Here is a 16,358-nt window from a genome sequence, read left to right as displayed (position 1 = left end):
CATACAGCTGTGAAAAAGAGAAAGCACTATCTTAAATCACTTTTTCTCACAGGCCTGTTTCTGTCAGTTACTAACAGTAATTAATTAGAATGTTTTCAATGCTACTAAAATAAATGTCGCTGTGACTATTATGAACCACACATAAACTTGTCAACTCATACAGAAGTTCAGCACAGACAATGGCATGTGCGCTAAAGTGAGAGATAAAAATTAAAATTATACTCTTACATACTACAAAGGTGGTAGGAAAACGTAGATCCTTTTAGATTTTAAGTGTGCTGACCAAGGGTTACCATGGGCAGTCGAGAATGTCCCTCGCACTCTCTGGCCAAAGGCACACTTCTGAACTGCACTTTAGCCAGAGCACGATGTGTCTGACTGGGCAACTAGGCCAACCCAACCACATGTTGATACAGTCATCTGGCAAGCGGGAGGCTATACAAATGGAACAAATAAATATATAAACATGTCTTCCAGAAATCATGTTCTGTCCAAAATTAAGTTACGACCTTTTCTCAGTTGAAAACATCAATGCAGAAATGTAAGAGTTACAGGCAAGATCTTACCCTGTATTCTGAAGCTTCTCCAAAACATGGTAGCGCCAAGTGCCTATAAAGAAGCTAATCAAGATGCACCAAACAGCATCAGTTATGAAGATATTGAACAACAACATTTGGACACTGCTCAGTTACCACAACCTGCCTGACTTTGAAAAAAAGTCTTTGTTTCATACCTGAAATACTGGGTTACTCAGCAGTGAAGGCAGGAAAGTGCATATTTCTAAGGATTATAGTCCAAATAAATCTAATCAAAGTAAGCTTTGATTGATACCAGTTTCTTGCCCACAGACCACCTTCCAGACTGAATGCTACTGACATATGAATCTATGCTAAAGAGGAACTCAAACATTCAATTTCCTCTGTTCAGATATAATTCTGTTTTGGCTGTTTCGGATTTGACAGTATGTTAGCACATGGATAGCAAAATGGCATCTGTGGTCATCAATGCATTATGGACTTCTCCATTACACTCAACTTTAATAGATATTTGCTTTCCTTGTCTGAAACTAACCATCTCTCTTGTAGCTCCACCATTTTCAAGAACACTCAAGTTTTCCTGGCATACAACATTTCCATTTTCTAACTATATGTTAGCTCTGGGCTATCAGTATTCCAGTCAAGATATTACTGATCCATATGATGTGTTTTTTAAAGAAACAAACTTTTTTCCCTTTTCATAATATGTGTTTAGGTGCATGTGCACCAGAGTGCAGAAGCTTAGAACTGGAAGGGACCTCAGAGATATCTTGTCCAATCTCCTGCTTGGTGCAGGTTCTCCTAAAGCATTTCAGACAGTTGGCTATCTAGTCTCTCTTTGAAATTATCCAATGAAAAGGAACATAACTGCTTCATGCACAACCTGTTCTACTAGATGACAGCTGTTACCATTAGTTGTTTTATGGTTTTATGGGTTTTTTATAGTTCCAGGCTTTATTGTTGTTGTGAGCTGCCCAGAGTTGTATTCTAAAATGGGCAGCCATATCATTCTTTTAAATAAATTAGGAACTTTTTCTTAATATTTAACTTGAATATAATTTTAACTCACTGGTTCTGATTCTACTCTCTGGGATAACAGAGATCAAATCCATTTCCACCTCTATATGACAACCCTTTAGATATCTGAAGACTGCTATCATACCCCCTTCAATTCTCTTCTGCAGGCTAAACATTTCCAGTACTTTTAACCATTTCTCATTAAGACTTGGATTCCAGTCCTATCACCTTCTTGGTAGCTCTCCTCAGAATTCCAGTTTGTCAACGTCCTTTTTAATCTGCAATGCCCACAACTGAATACAATATTCCAAATGGGGCCTGACCAAGACGGAATACAGTGGGAAGATTACTTCCTGTGATCTGGACTCTGTGTGCCTCTAGCATTTGCCTTTCTAGCTGCTGAATTACACTGTTGGCTCATTTTCAACACAATCTACTTGAACAACCAGATCTAGAACATATATACTGCCAGGCTAAACAATGTATATTGCCAGGCTAAAACTCCTCTATTTTATACTTGTGCTTTGAATGTTTTCTCCCTGGGTACAAGACTTTGCCTTTCTTCCCATTCATTTGGTTCATTGATAAAGCCTCTCTAAATCTTTATGAACATTATCTTCCTTTTCTAAAGTATTATCCATTCATCCTGGTTTTGTATCATCTGTAAATCTGATCATCACTCCAGGTCATTAACAAAAACATTGAAGAACACATGGCTTGGGGCAGAGCCTGTGGCACTTCACTCTATAATAATCACCAAGCAGATGTGGAAATATTTAGGAATACTCTCTTGGTATGGCCCATTCAGCCAATTAACCTCTAACAGTTGCATCATCTAGCTCTTATTTTACCATTTATTAATGAAGATATCATGAAAAACTTTGTCTATGTCAAGGTACGCTATGTCTACTGATTTCCCCAATTTATTAAGCTAGTAACTCTGTCAAAAAAGGAGATAAGGTTAGCCTGGCATGACTTCTTTCTGCCAAACGCATGCTGACTCCTGTTAACTGTTGTGTTCCTATCCAAGTGCTCACAAATGTGCTGTTTAATAATATGCTTGAGGAACTTGTCCACTATAGACAACAAACTGATAGGTCTGTTCTTCACAGGTCCATCTTTTTTCGTCTGTTGAAGAAACATTTGCTGTCCTCCAATCTTCTGGGTCACCCAATTGGCTTTGTAACTAAGGTGGGAGTAGAACTCATAGACTCCCAGTTTCTAGTTCAATGTCTTTAACCACTACATCAAACTGGCTCTTGTGGTACACATACAATAGCATTGAAAAACTCCTTTCTTTGTTACACATACACGTATTAATTAATGCTGCATGTAAAGAAAGTGCATATTTTTAAGGTTTAATCCCCAGTATCTTCGGATATAGCTGGAAAAACTCCTGCCTGAAACCATGGAAAACCCCTGCCAATCATTATCATGATGATAATTCTGATTAAATGGATCAATGTTCTGACTATATCACTGAGGATGTGAGCTAACACATAGCATATTTAGTAATGATAAAACTGACACAAGGGACACAAAATGATATCTGGACTTAATCAGAAGTTAATTAGAAACAATTACATGATCATTTTTAATTACACTGAGGTGGTGTTGCAGAAAATAAACATGACAATAGCAGGCCTATATATTGTGATTAGATTACATCCAAGCCCCCCGAAAGTAAGGCATAAAAAAGAAAACTTCCCCTAACAATCCTAACCATATCCATATCCATATCTATAGATATACAGATATATATTCATTCAATAATATAATTATTGAAAAAATGTTGGGAAGGAAGAGCAGTATTAAAGCTTATTCATGCTGCATATTCCACTGGCCCTGCTGCTGGATAGGGAGAGTAGAAGAAATCAAAAGGTCTATTCTGAAATCCCCACGCGACAGGTCTTTGGTGATTTTGGCTAAGCTCTTTCTAGAGATGCAATGCAGTGCCTCCAGAAGGTTCAGCCTGGAACCTTTAAAGGCTTTTCTCATTCGTCTCTCTGGGTGTATCCATGCAGAGATACTTAACTGAACGGCAGTCCCAGCAGAAACACAGCCTGTGTACACACACCCTCACGCAGACAACTGGAGAAAGTCTTCCAGATGATGTAGTTCCTTTCATGCTTTGAGAACAAGCACTTTGTATGGCCAGTGGTGCTTGCATAGCTCTATCTTCTATTTCCTCTCTATTTTACAACACAGTTTACCCCAGGAGTCTTGGTAATTTACTACTAAAATTACCAAAATACCTAGAGACAAGCATTCTGTTCTCAGAATGTTTAAATTCAAAAGGCACAAATTTGAAATCTAGTGCATAATGTTGCATGTCGAGCCTATTATTTCAGCATTAAAATATCTACAAATTACAACTGAATTTCTTCTGTGATTCTTTGCAGGCATGTAAAATCAGTTTCTTCAGTGAAAAGTAAGTACTATATGATAAAAACTACAAGGATATCATTCAAATGCTTTATTGGTCAAATAGATGGATGCCTTTATTAGCTCAACCCTTTTTGTAATGGAGTGCCACAGATGACCCAGTGTTATCCTCATCTCCCTGCTATTAATCACATTCCTAAGAGCTCATTTTGTTTTAAAATCTTAAGAAATTGCCATAATTTAAAGACATGGTATCTTCCTAATGGGTAATGTTTCATAGGCTGTATCGCTTCCTATAACAATACCTTTGTGGCAATGCTGAGCACAATATTAAATCACTAGAACACTGAATTAAAATATTTCAGTGCTGGAAAGGCTATATGTAAACTACCTTTTGCATATGTCACTTGCCACATTTTTACTGTGTTAAAATCACAGCATTTTTAGAATTGCAGAAATCAAATGTGTATGGCTTATGTACTTTAAGCTTATGAAAACATTTCCTGAACAAATACAAAATAACAAATATTTTTAAGAGGATCTACATTACAAATAGTGAAGATGGATTTTAAACAAACATTACTTTGCGATATATATTTTTTATTTTGAGTGCTGTACAAGCTGTAGAATTTCTTAGTTCTATAGCACAAAACTAAGGATATGTCCTGGTTGAAAATCACTTGTGCAGTAAAAGACAATCAACTAAGAAAATTACAAAAAAAATTAGACTACTGCAGATGCACCTTGAAGTGTCTAGAACAACACTGATTCTTATAGAAAAAAAAGTATATGATAATTTAACCAAAATGTAGGCACAAAGTGAAAAAGGAACAATTTTTATTTTTTTCAAGCACCTTTAACTAGAAGTGTGATACAATTATATTACAAAGTGAATACAAACAAATATTTACTTCCTCTGCATTCTAATTAGAAATCCCTTCCTATTAGTCTTGCAAATAATTTGTAAAGTATATCAAATTTGGAGTGCCTGAATTTATTACAAGATCCGGGGAAAATCATTAACTTTCCAGGTTGTTGCTAAGGATTAGCTCTTGTTTACTGCTCTGCAGTTATAGATCAAGGGAAAAAAATAGTTGAAGGATGAAAGATAGTATACAAGAACAAATTCAGTCTTGCTTTAAATACGTCAGATACTGATTTCTTCTAAATAAAAAGTCTTGTTGTGATAAATAAAAATATAATTTTATTTACATAAATGTTTGATTTTTAAAAAATGTTGCATATAGAGTTTTTCCTCCTTGGGGGGGAAAATACACAAATAGATTTCTGGGTTTTTTCCCCCAAGATACCAAATATAACAAACATATGACAAATATCTTTTATGTGTAGCATAAAATGGCTTAGGAGGCTGATCTGGAATATAAAACCTTTCACCTATATGTTGCTTCTGCAAAGCCAATTTACTCTACAATGACCAAGTTATTACAAACTAATGAGTTAGCCGCAGCCTACATGAACTGCTGTACGTAACTGGTGAAGTGGCCACTTTATAACCCTTTTCACTGGTTAACAGTTTTAGAAACAGTAGTCCAACCTCCAGAGCCTAATCCAAACCAAATAAAGAATGAAATACACTGGGGTGAAATAATTTTTAATTGATAAGAACACAAAAACACATATTTTCTTTTCATAATCCCACATACCTACAACTATATATTTTCAGAAAAGCTAAGCAACCAATCATTCTAAACCTAATGTTTTCTTTCCAAACAAGTACAATCTTAGCCAAAGTTTTGACTCTCCGTGTGGCAATATTCCTTGCTAAAAGTAGCCTCCAAATCAAAACGGCTAGTACCCATTTGGGAAATAGATTTTCTAAATGTTTAATTTACTGGCATTTGTGAAAGAGCACAGTGGATCTGGCTGAAGAGGTCAAAGAGACTGTTCAATGTGTGACCATTCATTCATTCATTCATTCATTCATTCATTCATTCATTCATTCATTCCCAAGCACTAGGACTCTGAGAATGGCACAAAGAATATGAGAAAAAAATAAAATAAAACTGACATAAAAATAACCAGCAGTCACTCAACACATGTTATGGACCAAAGGCTTGTTGCAATAACAGTTTTCAGGACGTTCCTAAACAAAAGCAGAGTCAGGTCCAGCTATACTTCTGCAGGCAGCATATTCCAGAGTGTTCGGGCTATTCTTGAGAAGACCCAACATCACAGTCATATCCTACGGACCTCTCAAGGAGGTAAGATTTTCAGTAGGGCTTCTTTAAATTATTGGACTGAATAGGTAGCTTCATGCCTAGTGAGGCAGTCCTGGATAGTTGGGGGTTTATGGGGGATAATCAGCACTTTCAATTGGGCCCAGAAGCCAGTGCAGCAACCTCAGAATAGATTTAATTGGTTTCCGCAATTAGCAGGCTGAGTCCCACAGTCTGCACCAGATGCAACCTCACGGCATATAGAGTTTGTTGCAACAGTCCAGTTCTTTGGTAATAAAGGTGTAAAACATCGCTGCAAGGACAACTTGATCCAAGTAAGGCCATAACTGGTGCCCCAGCTGAAGCTGGATGAAGACTCTCTTGCCACAACTTTCACTTGCTGTTCTCACAGGAGCTGTGACTCCATGAGCACTTATTAAGGGTGAACTTACATTTTCCACAGAAGGAAATGGCGTATCTGCTAATTTTTTGTTAAATAAATGATTGCAAAGCCAATTGTTCATAGTTTTTTGTTCAATTATATTGCCATCATATTTATACACTATTTGAATGAAAATAAAATATTGATATGTCCACATATTTTAAAAAAGAAAAAACTGTACATGGGGTATACTTACTTTTTCACATAACTGTATGTGAATGTAATCAACTGTGGTTTTCTTCAACAAATCATATTAAACCAATTACTGTTTACTGCAATATGTGAACATAGCCATTTGGCCATATTGTTGAGTTCATACCACTACACTAAGCTTGGCTTATTTAACCATTTTTCTGAAGGAACCACAATTGGCTGGATTTATACAACATGCTAGACCAAAACCAAACCAACCACATTATGGTTTAGCATCTTCTGTAAATCTAGGTCAACAGTTCCCACATGTTTCTTTCTACAGACTGTTACATTGTCACTGAGAACTTTTGTGGACCACGACATAAGAAAGCTGTTTTAAATACTATTAAACATCCTCCATGACAGATATTCTTACCAGTAAATGTTCTCACTGATATCATGCAGACGTGCCACTATTTAAATTCAGTGGATATTATATTTATTCATCTGTGAACCTAATTATACCTTGAACAATAATGTAATATCATACTTAAGACAAAGGAAAGAAACAACAGCCACCACATAATTCTGCTTAGCTGAACTCTAGGGCTGGGCATACTCCAAAATAATTCAGAAGTGTTTTGGATTTTGTATGAACATAGCATCTATTTCCTATTCACTAAGCAACCTTTTGCACAATGTCTGAAGGACTACTTCCAAATCATTTTTTGAAGTGTGCCCAGCCCTACTGGACTCTTCTGTCCACTCTCAACAGGGTCAATGCCACCAATTCCTCTGGGAAAAGAATCATGGTTTTTTGGGGGGTTCACAAAATCGTATTTCTTGTATTTTGATATTAATATTTGTATTAATATTACTTGTAATCTGTTTTGGATTATTTTGGAAAGTAGGTTCAAATTGTTGTAATAAACAACTGATAAATACAGTAATTGCCTTTGATTTTAAATCTGCACGCCAAGCTGATTTTTATCTGCTAGAATTAAAATTGACTATATAATATAAAACAGGTGGACGAACAAACATGTAATAAAAATGTGTGTTTCTTCCTTGCCACTGACTGCTATGAGTTCAAATCATCTCTTCTCCTGCTCTGAAAGTCAGGCTTTAAAAATAGAAGTCTAGGAAAGAAAGGTAGACCCTGTCAGAGCATACTTTGTGAGTGGATGCAGAATGACAGGAAAATTTGAAGCCTTCAGGAAATGTCCCAATTTCCAACTCTGAGCAGAGAATCTCTGCTTAGAAGATTTTTCCTGTTGGAATTTCACCCAGACCCATTGTGCTACATTTTTTCAATGCCCTTAATTGCTTATTTCAGCAAATGGAACCAGATGCTTTTATACATGTATGTTTTGCTCACACTCACAATGCATCATGAATTAAACACAAAACATCACTCTTATAGGTAAGTTCTGCTAAAACAGAATTAAAGTATTTCAGTGTTGAAAAGAAATGACTTCAACATGCTTAAAAATTCCCGAGTACACAGGGAGAACAAAAAAGTAGAGTATTACATAATATGAATATGTCTTAACAAAGGGCACAGTTCTTATCCTAACGTGCTAAATGGCATGTTAACTTGGCTAACATCCAGATTCTAAGTGACTGTCTTGGGTGGGGGATGAGGAATTGCAATCTTTAACCTGAGATTTAATTCTACCTGAAAATGTGATCTCAAAATGGAAATGTAAATTCTCAGCATACAACTAAACAAACCTAATGTCCACAAATGCAACATTTTGCCACGCAAGTTAACTCACAAATATAGCCCAGGTACACGTACATTAGTCAGTCTTAATCCCCCCTGCCCACCACCCAAAGAATGATAACCCTCTATCACAACTAGGACATGGGCAGCACTCAGAACCAAAAATGAACCAGAACCAGAGAACAGGTCAGAATCATACAGCAAGCCCAATATATCAGAACCTCTAGCTCCAGTATAATTTGACTCAGCCCTCAGCAGAAGTCAATAACCACCCAGAATAGAGTACTGTAGTTAGGGGAGGTCACTCTTCATGAGAAGCTATTAGGACATGCCTCATCAATGGTGTTAAGAGTCCCTCCCCTGCAATATTCTGTTTCTACTTTTTGCAGGTAAGGAGTTTACACTTGTAAACAGACAAACCGATTTGTGAGCAAGTGCCTATTCTACAACATGAAGCAGCAGATTAAGCTCTGTATAAATGGGTAGATCTGTGACTGGAACAGCTCCAACCTTCCTCTCGAAATAAAGAGCTCTTCAGACAATAGAGCTGGTGCGGCCCTTCATCAATTGCAGATCTTTTGACTAGGAAGGCTTAATTTAAATCAAGAGAATAGAGTTGTCTCAGCTAGCAGAACTACTGATAAGTAAAGAACTCCTTTCATTTTTACTCATAAGTAGATCTGCTGGCATGGAGAGCTTTTAACTGCCATTAAAATAATGTTTATCTGGCATTTCTGCCAGTGGGATAAAACTACGTTTTAAGCAAAAGACAGGAATCTTCCTATAAAGGAATCACAGTTCAGACACTGATTAAAACAATAACAACAACAACATGCAGAAGTGGATTTCTCTTTAAAAGTAATGCATTCCTATACAAGCAAGCTAAAGGAGAGCCAGTTTGATTTAATGGTTAAGGCTCCAGGCTAGAAAGCAGGAGACTGTGAGTTTTAGTCCCACCTTAGGCATGAAAGCTGTCTGGATAACTTTGGGCCAGTCACTCTCTCTCAGCCCACGATGTCAGGCTCGGCTGACAAGCTGGTTGGTTAATTCCTGTTGTAACACCAATGGATCAACTTTCGGTTGATCCAAAAAAAGCAGACCCTGAACCTGTGGGAAAACACTAGGAAGGAGGAAAAAAAATACAAGCAAGCTAAAATGGCAGCACTAATGAGTATCCCAGCTTTCTGATCCAACATGCTAAGTTGTGTTGTGCTTAAGCTTCATGTGACATCTGAAATTCATATGGGTTAAATTGTAGTTAAAGCAGAATTGGAAACCAAATTATGTGGCTGGTTTACGCATCTAAAGTGATAGGGATTATTCTGTTGTTAACTCCTCTTTCAGCCTTTGGACATGGAAATTAAAGCAGCCACAGAATGTGAGTCATTTCAGCCTCAGCTTCTTTGCAGCTGCCCACACTCCCATAGGTGTATGGAGTATAAAACAGAAACCCAAAAGGAGTGGAGGAAGACTTAGCCCTCCCTTTCCTCATCTCCTTGCAATGTTTCAAACCTAATTGGATTACCGTGGTTTCATTCTTTCTACCCCCATGAGGAAGTGGCTGGATATTGACTGAAAAAGAAATTAATCAGCAAATTGGCCATAGTATCACATGTTATCTGGCAAACCAATGGGAAAATGGCCTATCACTGGTTAGCATGTTGCATAAACAGTTTGGGCCTGTTAGTCCCAACGAAGTGGTGAGAGGCCTTTTAATTGTGAGCTTGGCCACCTGTCTTTTAGATCAGTGTCCCACATGGCTTGTCAAGGCTGCCTGGGAGGTGAAAAGTGGTTGGGTCCAGGCAGAGTATATAATTCATCTCTGAGTGAGGCAGTTGTCCCACCTGCACTTAAGAAGACAGTGGTCCATCCCTTCCTTAAGAAATCAATGCTAGGCCTGACAACATTGGGCAATTTTAATCCAATTTCCAACTCTTCTTTTTTAAGGTAAGTTTTGGACAAGGTTCCAGCTTCAGAAAACTCTGAAGGAAGTGGATTACAGTATCTGGACCCACTTTAGTCAGGACTCAGGCCTGGGTATAATACTGAAATGGCATTGACCACACTTATGGATGACCTCTGGAGAACTGGGGATGGTAGTCATTCATGTGCCCTGGCCCTCCTTGATCTCTCAATCATAAGAACATCTATGTCATACCTAACAACTCATTTCTGAGTGAATACTATCATTACATAATTATTAGTATCTGAAATCCACCTCTTGCAACTTATTACCCACTGACCTCTTTGATTCCTCTTCTGCTTCGGTCTGTGTATGAGTGCATGTGTGTATTTGTTCCTGATAATACATCATACATGAAGACTATGGTCCCCAAAAGTTTTTGCCATAATATTTCTTTAATCTTGACATGCTACAACACTCTTGTTTTTTTTCTCCTGTAAAGACTGTTATACTATGACAGCAAGAAAAGCTGTGAGTCATTCTACAAGATTGGAGGAGCATAACAGGTAAAGAACAAGTCTTCAACTATGATATGAAACTAAGTCATAAGTTGATTAAAATGATATCAGGGAACCTTTATCGCAGGAATTACATTGTGTGTCATATCCTATATAAGGATTCATACTTTTCTACATATAAAGTTTTCAAGGCTTTTGGGGATCAGAGAATGACTTCCTTGTGCAAAACTGTTCTGTTTGCTTAGTAAACAAACAGAATGGCCTTCACTATTAAGAGGATGTATTTCATTGATTATATATGGTAGTCTTACCTTGCTGCCTTTATCCTAATGCGGTATGGGCATCATTATGACAATTATTGTTCAAGAGTTTATAATACATATTGGGACAAAATCCTAAATTTATTTATTTCAAGCATGAGAAGCTGAGGCTCAAGAGACAAATGTGCCATGTAGGGAACAAATTAGTTGCTACTCGTAGTGTTCTTCCTCATGGGTATGTTACTGTACATTCCTCTAATCCTCGTCAGTAAAACAATAAGCTAGCATAATGTGAATTGCTTAAGTGACCACTATGGAGGGGCTCCATGCTGGTAACCTACTTGGCCTATTTCTGCCCTACCATTCTGTCAATTGGGCTATTTTTAGACACCCAAAATACAAGAAAACAGTAGAAAGCATGGCCATGCACAAATCTTGTGGACAGAAGCAGCATGAAACCTTTGTTCTTATTTGGAACAGAACCAATAATATATCTCTTTCCAGTTTAAACCGATCAGCAGCACCATACTTTTTTTTAACAGATAGGTCTACTGGTATTTTGAAAGACCACGGAACACATGTTTAATACCAGGTCTATTGGTCTTCCAGAAGGCAGGTATTTCACTGTATATAAGGAACCCACATAATGCCAGAATGGTGCTTTACAAAATGTAGATCAGGCATTCCATAGGCAGCCTCTTGGCAGTTTTACAACCATCAAAAACATGAAGCATCTCCACATGAGCCACAATAAAAATACAGTGAAAGCTCCAATCAATTATACCATCATTTCCACTATCATAGCATTATAGAGTCATAAATCAAATAGTAAGGCAGTATCAGGTTTCACAGGGCCGGCAGAAAAACTCTGCCTTGATTGCCTTTCAAAGGGAAGCCAAGGTTGCCATTGATCTAACCTCTAAGGGGAGGCTATTCCAAGGGGTGTAACTGATCATGTCATCATCAAGATTGTGAATGAGGCATTATGGAGCATTCATATGCCAAGACTTGTGTTGGGAGAAGGTAGAAAACACTACTTTAAGACTGAAAGAGCTAAGAACAAATTTAGGCTGCTTTCACAATGTACTGGGGATGAAAAAAAGGTTGTGTTATGAGGCCATGTCCTCATGTTCATGTTTCTGAACTGGGGCCAGAGGGTTCTGAGGAAGCACCCTTAGAGTACAGAGAAAAGACACTGCTGTTAAGGGAAGGACTAACCTTCCTCTCTCAGAACATGTGGATCTTGGACACCAAAACATCACCCTATTTCAATTCGCTTAGGAATTCAAAGGTCCAATTGCTGATAAAAGGTATTTTCAGGACAGTTTTTGTATGAATGTGAATGTGAGAAACCTCAGCATTCTTAAATTTAACACATGGTTAAATCTTGAAGGATTTTTCATTCTGAAAGACCGAGAAACTATATGGACTTGGACTAAAGTCACAGAAATGTAGCTTTGAGAAGAGACACAGCCAAATATTATTTCCAAAAAGGTTACTAGGATTGTAGGAACAAAGATGTGATAACTGAATTGAACCAGGAACATGAGAGAGATATGCAATTTTGCTGCCTGGGTTACTATTTATTTCTATACCATTCTTCCATCCAAGAGGTTTACAAGAGAAAAAGACTTTAAAAATCCTTAAAAGTAATGAATACAAATATTAAAACAGGGTTCATTTTAAGAAAGAAAAATAATATAACATGCAATCTAAAAGACAAACTGCTTCTGGACTGCAATACTGTTATCCTATAAATATTTGAGTGATCAGGCATGTCTTCAGTGTCATCTAAAAGAAGACCGTGTGGCTGCATCACCCTGGGCAGAGAAAGCCCTCTCCAGCTGATATTAATGAACAGATTCAGTGGTTTGGGGGAATGCAACTGCTTTAATATAAGCATTCTCCCTTAAAAGAATGTACAAAAACTACAGCACAATTATTTTTTTCTTTATTGTCCCTTAAAAATATACTGATTGACACATCATTATATTTGAAAAAATATAAACAAGTAAAAGGAAATTCTCTTCTTCAAGATGGCTGCAAAAAAAATTATATCATTATATTACAGTAATTTTCAAGCAACTTCCCTCAAACTTTAGTGTTAATAACTATTTATACAAAAGCAATGGTAGAGATAATGTATTTTCTGAAACCACATGCATTATTTTTCACCTTTATTTCTGTCTAAGTCATCTGACAATTTAGGGGAAAATCTGCTTCCAAAATATTGACAGGGTGGGTGTGCCCAAGCTTTAGGGAAGGGGTGAACAATCTGTTCTAAATGGACCCCCCACCCCAATGCTCCCAAAGTCTCATCATTTGCTGCTGAACTATGGCAGCGTGGCTTGCCACTGATTTCCAAGTAAGACTTGACCCAAGGTCCAATGACGGGATATTTTGCCACCAATTTTTATTTACTCTTCATGAAAGGCAGGTGAGTGTGGGAGTCTGTGATACGAGGCCTCCTGCCCTACTCCTAATCAATAAAGCTGCTTTGCCGCTGCCTGGAACTGATGGAAAGGAATCCCTTTCCTTCTGTGTTGTTTCCCTTCCCTCCCCACATATTGAATAAGGCTTTTAGGGAACCCCAAATCCATGGAGATTATGACTTTAGCTCTCTGGCCATCCAAAGTACATGCTGGCTGCAGATAAAATGAAATAGAATTAAATTAAGAACCTGGTGTTCTGGCAAGGAAACTCACATGAAACAATGGCATGATGACATGAAACATATCATCAACAGTTGATGATGATATGTAGAATAGCCAAATAATCTTGTCAGAAAATATTAGAGCCCAAGTGGTTGAAGTGACAGGGATAAATGCATTGGCACCACCCACTCATTCCTCTTCAATTTCAGACCTTGTTCATTATAAGTAGCAAGGTCGGAAAGGAATTTACCATTGCTTCTCTGATTGTTAACAGCTCAGTCTTTCAGGCTTTGCCATTGACAGCAGCAGGTCTGTAACTGAGTGGCTGTGTCCAGTATGAGATGTGAAAAACAAGGACAGCATGCACAGCTTTGTCTCCCTCTTTATTTGAGCCCTCTGATCTTATGAAGAATGCTTAAAAAGCAGATCTTCCCAGTCTTTTAAAAGGTGCAGAGTCAGGGCCATCCATATACCTGGGAGGAGGCTGTTCCATGGAGCAGGCACCTTAACAGAGAGCGTGTGCTTCTGAGGACTTATTAGGTGGCCGTTTTGTACGTCTGTGAGAAAGTGACCCAAGACATTTTTTCCCTCCCTCCCCTTATAAATCTAGGACTCAGGATCATCCAATGAAACAGGTATACAGATAGTCCTCACCTAATGACAATTGGGACAGGAACCTCAGTTGTTGAGTGAAGTGGTCATTAAGCGAGACACTCACATGACTGCTTTGTTCAACGACTGCAATCCGGGCACTACTGGTTGAGGTTGTTAAGCAATGTCCCAGATCGTTAAGCAGATGGAGTGAAAGAGCTGTCTGCTGAAGGATTTCAGCTCAGCATGGAGCTGAAATCCTCCTGGAAGGCAGCCCTTTCACTCTCAAATGTTCCAGAAGCCTGCCGAAGGGTTTGCCCTCCCCTCCGTGGACGGAGGGGAAATCCTCCTTGGGGCTGGAGAAACAAAGCTCAAATCTTCAGGATTTGAACTCCATGCCTGCCAACTGCTGAGAGGGGAGGGGAAACCTCCCAACGGTGGGCAATTACGAAGCTCAAATCCTGAAGGTCATAAATGTGATCCAGTTGCCAAGCACCCAAAATGTGGCCACGTGACTGTGGGGTGGGGGTGGGGGTGCAATGTTTTACAATGTCCAGAAGTGCTTTAAAGGCCATAAAGCACCCTTTCCAAGGCCATTGTAACTACGAACCATTGTTAAATGAAAGGTCGTTAAGCAAGGATTACCTGTACCTCAGGACTGAGGAAAGAAAATACCACTGCACAAAATTTGTAATTCTGTGCACAACTAATTAATAGGATGCACTATAAACTGATGGCTACTGGATTAGATATAAATAGATGTTCAAATACTTGTAATGGTAAAAAGGAAGTCATTTAAAACATCATTCATCACCTTGCAAGATTCTGTTCATGTAGCCTTACAATAAAGTAGAATTAGCAAAACTGGTTATGTTTCCTGTCTAGTCTACCTGGGAAGGCTGACATCAATCTTGCAAGTCTGATAATACAAATCTCCCGCCATCTTTTTTACTGCCTAAGAAGTTAGGGAGGTTCCTTTCTGAGTCTCTTTCTCTTCCCATTATGCAGTTGTGGGCTATGCCCTCTCTTATCTGATCATTCCCTAGGCAGCATCTCTTCCCCTCCCCCCTGTCTCCCAAGGTCATTCTCACATACCATTACACTCAGACAGTTCTTAGAAGATTGCAAGTTTCCCAGGACAAGTTGCCTGAGCACAATCTGGGACATGGAATAGAGCCTCAATCACATTGCAATGGCAACAATAGCAACTTCATTCAGACTGGTGTGGTTGTATCTTATTATCTAGTACAAATTAAACAAAAACTAGTAAGTAGAAGTATTAATTATATTTGTATAAAAACCAAAGAGGAATACTGTTCCCCAGTATTTTGTTTTGTTTTCTAATTAAAAGAACAGATTAAGGCTGATTTCTTATTGGGCAGCACACCAAACACAGATAATTTAATTTCATCTGGACTATAATTTCTTTTTTTATGATACATTAAATTGGATTATTATTTTTTCTTCAAAAATCTTTGTGGAACTGGGTTACCAATATGAACCCTTGAATAACAGCCTTGTAGATATCACTATTAAACAGCTTTCTTAATAACTGTCTTGTAGTCTATCCCAGGGGACGCGGTGGTGCAGAGGCTTAATGACGCTGAAAGTTGCCGGCCAGAAATGGTTGACACTTCAGCAGTTCGAGCCCAGCCTTTGCGTAGCAGAGTGAGCTCCTGTTTCCTCCCCAGCTTCTCCCAACCCAGCAGCTCGAAAACTTACGTGAGTAGATAAATGGGGACTCTCACTCCAGTGGGAGGAAAAATGCTGGCGGCGCCTTGCAAAAGGAGTCGGGAGCAGTTGCTGGTAGCACGGAAGCCGCGCTCGCCCGAAAAAGGCACGAAGCAACGGAAACCCCGCCTCCTGCGCTCGCCAGCTGGGCTCTGCTCTAGGAAGGAGGCTCTGGCAAACCACTTCCGAAACACCTTGCCTTGAAAACTGCAAAGGACTTGTCCAAAAGCAGTCACTGCAGAGTCGGTAATGACTGAGTGCAGATAAAAAAAAAAAAAAGTCTATC

General features: G+C 38.5%; 1 protein-coding gene across 9 annotated transcripts in view; it reads right to left on the bottom strand.

Moving 5' to 3' along the window:
• FOXP1 (forkhead box P1) overlaps window positions 1-16,358 on the bottom strand; it is a 636,434-nt gene that overhangs the window by 271,420 nt on the left and 348,656 nt on the right. The window lies entirely within an intron of this gene.

Source organism: Python bivittatus, unplaced genomic scaffold (genome assembly GCF_059951505.1).
Source record: "Python bivittatus isolate LINGU-HERP-01145 unplaced genomic scaffold, Pbiv_v1 ctg000080_np1212, whole genome shotgun sequence".
In the NCBI taxonomy this organism is placed as follows: domain Eukaryota; kingdom Metazoa; phylum Chordata; class Lepidosauria; order Squamata; family Pythonidae; genus Python; species Python bivittatus.
This window is presented reverse-complemented; position numbering and strand designations above follow the sequence as displayed.